This window comes from Lontra canadensis, unplaced genomic scaffold, assembly GCF_010015895.1.
Source record: "Lontra canadensis isolate GAN:19392208 unplaced genomic scaffold, GSC_riverotter_1.0 scaffold84, whole genome shotgun sequence".
In the NCBI taxonomy this organism is placed as follows: Eukaryota; Metazoa; Chordata; class Mammalia; order Carnivora; family Mustelidae; genus Lontra; species Lontra canadensis.
The window spans coordinates 797425-804986 of NW_022631078.1; the positions used below are offsets into that span (position 1 = coordinate 797425).

Here is a 7562-nt window from a genome sequence, read left to right on the forward strand (position 1 = left end):
TCCGCGGGCCTCAGGGGTGACGTCCGGGCGCAGTGTCGACCGCGGTGGCAGTCGGTGTGCGCGTCTGTGTGTGGTTTGCACTCGCCCGCGGCTCCCGCCTCCCAGCGCGCGGCCTGGCGCAGAACGGGGGGGGGGGGGGGGACTGGTGTGGAGCTCAGGGGACAGCATGGACGCGGTGGCCGCCGGCCAGGGCCAACCCGCCACCCGTTTGTGGCTATTCGTTCGTTTTTTTCGTTTCGTTTAATTGCCCCAAGCTAAGACTATTGTCTCCGTGGCTGGGGAAAAAACCGAAATAGTAATATCTCACGACGTGCGAAAACTACCTGACATTGGAATGTGTCAGTGTCCTTGCGGAATTTACTGGGCCGTGGCCATGCCGGCTCACTGCCCTACCGCCTCCAGCAGCTCATGAGCCCAGTGGGGGAGAACTTGCTTCCCAACCCTTCCCAAAAAACCTGTGGTCTCCTGCTCTAGATGGCAACGGCCTCCTTCCTGGTCCCTGCTATATGCTGTGGTCGCCTGCCCACTGACACCTTCGGGGGCTCCCTGCGTTCCTCAAAGCCAGAGTTCTCACAGCTGTGGTGACCAGGTCCACATTGCCTTCCCTCATGGACTTGGGTCCAGCTCTGGGTCCCACCTCAGGGCAGTGGCCCTGGCTGTTCCCTCCACCTGGAATGCTCTTCCTCAGTCCTCAGCCTGCCTCACCCCTGTAGATCTTGGCCCAGATGTCACTATACTGACCATTCTCTATAAGGCAGTGCCCCTCCCCTCATCCCAGCCTCACTGTTCTCAGACATTTACGGGGGCCAGCCTTGCTAACACTCCAGGAGAGCAGGGCCTTCCCTGGTATGTCCGCTGATGTACGCACACCCAGCATGAGAAGACAAGCGCGTCCCGAGGCGGCAGGATAGGCTGACTGTGTTGGCACGACGGCTGGGCACCAGGCTAGGGGTGGGCAGGAAAGGTTCCCCTAGTGGAATGGCAGCAACACTTCCCAGGTCCACCCTGGCTCCTGCACTTTCCACATCCTGCAGGTTGGCCGGGTGTGGCCTGCTCTGACCCCTTGCAGGAAGGATTTTGTTGGCCGCCCACCCAGTGCTTAAAAGGAACACTGGGAGCGGGGAGGGGAGTGCTGCTGGTCATGCAGCCAGCCCCCAACAAACTGGGACTCAGCGAGTCACGATGCGTGGCAGCCCTTTCCAGAGCTCTGCCCCTTCATTCAACAAATCTTTGATGAGCATTTTCCGGCCTTCTGTGACACTGTGGCAGGATCACAAGGTGATGGGGTGGTGAGAGGTGGACACCAAGCTTGGCCTGGTGGGAGGCTGCAGCTACCAGCACAGCTGGGCACTGATGCCAGCTGAATCCTGACTGGGACTCCTCACCTGTGTACCCACAATCCCACTGCCTGCACTGTGATTCCCCCACCTGGGTATCCAGAATCCCCTCCACCTGGGCACCCCCCGAATGTGACCCCCCACCTGTGTATCCAGAATCCACACCCTCCCGGGCACCCCCACTCATGGTGACCCCCCCACCTGGGCATCCAGAATCCCCTTCACCAGGGCACTGCCCTCCACGCTGTGATCCCCGACTTTGGTATCCAGAGTCCCCACCCCCCGGGACACTGTGATTCCCCACCTGGATATCCCCCATCCACGTATCCCCATCGCTGCTCTCCAGGACCTCTGAAGCCTCCTTGGGTGGGTCCCAGGACCTGCAGGAGGAAGTGCCCTGCAGTGTTCTGCTTTTGCATTGTCTGTTTGTGTGGTTAGAGGCCAGAGAACACCAGGTCCCCAATGTGGACGCGTGGAGGTGTCCCCACAGTTTTTCTCTGGGGCACCCATGGCCTGGAGTAACCTTCTTCTTTGGCCTAGATGAGCTATGAGTGTCTGCACTTCACAGCTTCTGGAAAGCCCCCCACACAGCCCTGGAACCCCAGAGCTGTGCCAGATGGTCACTGTCTTGGTTCCGGAGGGGACACTGGTGTCAGGATACTGTCAGCCACCCTGCGGAGTGATGCAGCCAGGAACAGGCAGGTGCGGAGGAGCCTGGCACCTACCGCCCATAGCTGATGTCAGGGCAGGTGGCCCAGCGTTCCCAGGGCCACCAGCCAGCCCCCTGTCCCAGCCCTGCCGCTGAGATCTCAGGGCTTCCCTTTCGGCACCTGGGAAGTGGGGACATTGTTAGTGAGGGAGCGTGAGGACAGTGAGAGCATCCTTCAGAGCCCGCACACCTCCGGCCCACCTCTCTGCTGCAGTGGGGATGGAGCCTGTCTAGGTGGAGGCCCCAAGAGTGGAGACACCCCGCAGGCAAAAAAGTGAGGACAGAGATGTGGCTGGGAACACCCCCTGGGGTGCTTCCTTGGGGTTTGGCCCTTCCTGGGGTGTAGAAGTGGGGTGAAGGAGAGCTGGGGATGACAGTGTCAAGACCACTCAGGTTATGGGGGGCACTGACTGGATGGCCCGTGTGGAGAACCACAGCCTCTCCCGCGGCTACCTCCAGGGCCCAAGGAAGGAAACGCAAGGGTCATGAGCAGTGGAGGCCACAGGAGCTACCAGTGAGACACTAGCAAGCAGTGATGAGCTCCACAGAGATGGAACGGCCTTGGGGGACACTGGCAGCAGGGCCTGCCAGGAGGAGCCTCAACACATTGGGGGGACAAGGGGCCTTGTGACCGGGATGGGGTCCTTGGGAAGGAGCACACAGAAATCATCAAGCACCAAGGCCCTGGGGCAGACATCAACGACTGTATGGATGGTAAGCCGAGTAGGGAGGGGGCGGGGTAGGAAGGGGCTTGAGGGTATTAGGGTTGGAGTGGGCAAGGGTCCAGGGAGCAAGAGGGATGGGGACTTAATGATCCTGGGGGGGGGGGAGCGGCTGTGTCTGCTGCTGGACAGAGACGTCGAAACCTGGTAAGTGCACTTGGTGAGAATGGGAGGGCAGTGCCCAGGGGGGTTGGTGCCCAAGTGAGGCACGGGGTTCGGGCGGATGCACACGCTGGCCCTGGCCTTCCAGCACAGAAGATGCCAGACTGTGGCGGCCGGTTCTGTGTTATTTTCCAAGGTGGAAATGGCTCTGGAGTTTGTCGTAACTAGGATTCGTGGATTCAGCAAGTAGAGTTACAAATACTGCACAGGACATCGTCATACTAAGACATTAATTATCCGAGTTTTTAATTTCACTGGGTATGCTGTAGTTTATCTAGCAACTGTAATCATACCAGGAACGCTGTTCGCCATAAACAATCCGGCCAACACCAAAATAAAGAGAAAATGACGGCTACCTACAACCCCATCCCAAAAGGATAACTTGGAAAACAAATCAGATGCGTATCTTGGTTTTACGTACAAGCTTGCAGATTAAAAATCAGAAAAGACTCTACTGTGTGTACTCTTTTCTAATCTAGTGTTTTCACTTAACCAAGTCCCCACCTACCTGTATCCATGCCACGGACTACGGCAGCACAGGCCATTGCTAACGGCTGCTCGGTACCACACCGCGTGGGTGAGCACGCAGCCCCGTGGAGGCTCCCAGCTGTGCCCAGCTCCCCTCGGGGAGCCCACCTGCTCTGACGCCCTGGCAGTTCCCTTGGGTTATTTCTTCAGAATACTTTCTTAGCAGTGGAGTTTTCTCAGCTGAAAATCTTTCAGAGGTGATTGTGGACACATATGCAATTCCAAGAAATAATGCAGAAGGGTCCCTCGTACATGGTAGTTTTACCCAAAGGTAACATGATGGCAGCAGGGGCGCCTGGGTGACTGGGTTGAGCGTTGGACTCTCGGTTTTTTTGGATCAGGTCATGATCTCAGGGCTGTGCGTGGGATCTGAGCCTTGCATCAGGCTCTGTGCTCAGCCTGGACTCCGCCTGAGATTCTCTCCCTTTCCCTTCTCCAGTAACTAAATAAAATCTTTAGAAGTAACAATAAAATGACAGTAGGAGAATCACAGCCAGGGCATTGATACCGGTAAAGTTCTCTGATGTTGTCCCTCTTTCCCCAGTTTTACATGTACTTGTGTATGTATTAGTTCCATACATTCTTAAAATGTTTCTTTTTCCTTTAAGTGGGCTCCACATCCAGCGCAGAGCCCAACGCAGGAGTTGAACTCAGACCCTGAGGTCGAGACCTGAGCTGAGATCGATTCAGATGCTTAACCGACTGAGCTCCCCAGGCGCCCCTGATTCTCTACCTTCTGAGCACCCAAGCTGGTTCATGGATCCACATGGGGAGTTCCAACAAGGGTTGCTTCTGGTCCTCTTTGAGAGCCACGCCCACCCCCCTGCCCCTCGCCCCTGCCCTGCCCTGTGCTCGCAGCAACCACTCATCTGCCCTCATTCCTAAAACTATGTCGTCTCAGTACTGCACAAAGGGAGTCAGGCGGCGAGTAACCTGCTGAGATCGGCTGTTCTGCTCGGTAAGTAGCTCGCTAGAGACCCCTCCAAGTTGTTGGATGTCAATGGTTTGTCCCCCAGCCCCGCCGAGTGGTGGTCCTTGGTTGGGGGCACACCGTGCTTCCCTTCTCACCTGCCGGAGGACGTTGGGGTCGATTCTGGGTTTGGTCCGTTACTCGGAGAGACGGGATGAATATTTGTGGGCAGCTTTTGGTGTGAGCAGAAATCCTCGTTTCTCTGGGAGAATCACCCAGGAGCCCAGCTAGGTCATGTGCTGGCTGCGGGTTTTGCTTTCAGAGCGGCCCCAAGCTGTTTTCCAGAGTGACTGCTCCGGGCTGCTCCCCCACCGAGGCGTGCGAGTGTCCAGTGTCTCCACCTCCTCGCCAGCATTCACGGCGCTCACTGCCTTTCATCTCCGTCACCTAGCTTGCATGTCCCTACTGCCCGATGACGCTGGGCCTCTGTGCCTATGCTCTTGCTTGCGACATCTCTATCTGCTGGTGAGTTTTTACGTGGATGGCTTGGTTTTTACTCTTGTGTTTTCAGAATCCATGTGTTCCATCTCTCAGTCCCCCGTCACACGCGTGGTATGCAAACCCTGCCTCCCGGTCTGCGGCTTGGCTCCATCCTCTCCACAGGCTCATTCCCAGCAGAGGTTTCTGATGCTCCTGAGGTCTAGTTTAGCAATATTTTCTTTTGTGGTTGTGTCTTTGGTGTCGAGAACTTGTTGCCTAGCCTAGATCCCGAAGATTTTCTCCTGTTTTCCTCCAAAAGCATCATAGTTTTAAATTCATGATTCATTTCAAGTTAAGTTCTGTATACGGTCTGAAAGCCTTGGGGTGAGGTTCTTCTCCCCCTCCCCCTCTTCCCTCCCCTTCCCCTCTTCCCTTCCTCTATCACGCCCCCTCCCCTCACCTCCTCTTCCTTCTTCCCATCTTTCTTGCCTTCCGCTGTCTAATTGCTCCAGCGCCGCTTGTTGGAAAGGCCAGCCTTCCTCCATCGCAACGCTTCTGCGTGTGTCTAACATCAGTTGGACATGTCTGTGTGGGTCTGTTTCCAAGTCTCTGTTTCTTCCATTGATCCGTGCTTCTCTCCTTCTGCCAACACCACACACTCTTGATTACCACAGCTATCTGTTCTTGAAATCAGGTAGACTGGTTCTGGCCGCTTGCTTCTCCTTTGCAAAATTGTTATAGCTTGAATCGTTCCTTTGCCGCATAGTTTAGAATAATCTTGTCTGTATCTAAGAATAATCTTGCTGGAATACTGATAGGAATTGTGGTAAACCTGTATATCAATTTGGAGAGAACTGGCATTTTTACTATTTTGAGTTTTTCTAGTCCATCTCTGCACTCATTTAGATCTTTATTTCTTTCATTAGCATTTTATCATTTTCAGCATACAAGTTCTATACATGTTTTTTTGGTAACTCTTAATATTTCATTGGATTTTTAACCATTGTAAATGGTTGTGTGCTTAATTTCAGTGTCCTTGTATTGATTGCCAATAGTTGTGGTAGAAGCAAGAAGAGCTGATGTTGCAGATGAGGTCAGAAGGCAGTCTGCTGGAGAATTCCCTCTCGCCTTGGGGAGGTCTGCCTTTTGTGCTCTTCAGGCCTTCAACTGATTGGACGAGGCCCACCAACATTATAGTGGGCAAACTTCACTCAAAGTCCACCAATTTAAATGTAACTGTTGGGGTACCTGGGTGGCTCAGTGGGTTAAAGCCTCTGCCTTTAGCTCGGGTCATGATTCCAGGGTCCTGGGATCAAGCCCCACACTGGGCTCTCTGCTCAGCAGGGAGCCTGCCTCCACCTCTCTCTCTGCCTGCCTCTCTGCCTGCTTGTGATCTCTGTCAAATAAATAAATAAAATCTTAAAAAAAAATAAATGTAACTGTCATCCAAAAACACCCTCACACAAACAACCAGAATGATGTACGACTAAATATATGGGCATCTTAGCCCAGCCAAGTTGACACATAAAAGTAACCATCTCAGTGCTCTTACTACCCTTTTGATGCCTCCTGTTTCATTCTTGATATTAGTAATTATCTTCTCTCTTTTCCTTCTTTGTCAGTCTTGTCTGAAGTCTGCCAACTTTATTGACCTTTTCAAAGAACGAGCTTTTTCTTTCCTTGATTTCCTATTTGCAATTTCGTTGCTTTCTTTATACACGTTTTATTTAGTTATTTGACAGAGAGAGACAGCATGTGCATGTGCGGGGGGAGAGTAGAGGCAGAGGGAGAAGCAGGCTCCCTGCTGAGGCTCCATCCCAGGACCCTAGGACCACAACCTGAGTTGAAGGCAGATGCTCAACCAATGAGCCACACAGGCGCCCCCCTTTCTTAAAGATTTTATTCATCTATTTGAGAGGGAGAGAGAGTGCATGAGCAGGGGGGAGGGGAAATTTCATTGATTTCTACTCTCATTTATATTATTTTCTTTCTTCTTGCTCTGGACTTATTTTCCTCTTTTTTTTTTTTTGTAGGTACTTAAGGTGGACGCTTGGACTATTGGTTTGAGAATTTTCCTCTTTTCTCAGATATGGATTTCCTACTATAGTTACTCCTCCTAACACTGCTTTGGTTAGGTTCAGAAATTTTGATATGTTGTATTTTCATTTTTTTTCAGTTCAATATTTTTATTTTTTATTTTTTTAAAGATTTTATTTATTTATTTGACAAAGAGAGAGATCACAAGTAGGCAGAGCGGCAGGCAGAGAGAGAGGGGGGAAGCAGGCTCCCCGCTGAGCAGAGAGCCCGATGTGGGGCTCGATCCCAGGACCCTGGGATCATGACCTGAGCCGAAGGCAGAGGCTTTAACCCACTGAGCCACCCAGGCGACCCCAGTTCAATATTTTTAAAAAGAACTTATTTATTTTAGAAAGGGAAAGAGAAGGAAAGAGTGGGGGGAGGGTCAGAGGGAGAGAGAGAACCTCGAGGCTCCGTGGAGCCTGCCACAGGGCTTGATCCCGGAACCCAGAGGTCATGACTGGAGCCAAAATCAAGAGTTGAATGCTCAGCTGACTGAGCCACCAACACCCCTCAATTCAACATTTTTGAATTCCCTGAAGCTTTCCTCTTTTACACATTGATTATTTAGAAGTTTGTTGTTAAGTTTCCAAGTATTTGGAAATTTTCCTGTGGTCTTTCTGCTGTTGACTTCTTGT

The 7562-nt window shown here is 52.5% G+C and overlaps 1 long non-coding RNA gene across 1 annotated transcript; it reads left to right on the forward strand.

Moving 5' to 3' along the window:
* Window positions 1-2502: 2502 nt before the first annotated feature.
* Window positions 2503-6127, forward strand: LOC116882394. Its single transcript, XR_004385639.1, has 3 exons — window positions 2503-2760; window positions 4067-4416; window positions 5880-6127. It is a non-coding gene; the product is annotated as an uncharacterized LOC116882394 (long non-coding RNA).
* The last annotated feature ends 1435 nt before the right edge of the window (window positions 6128-7562 follow it).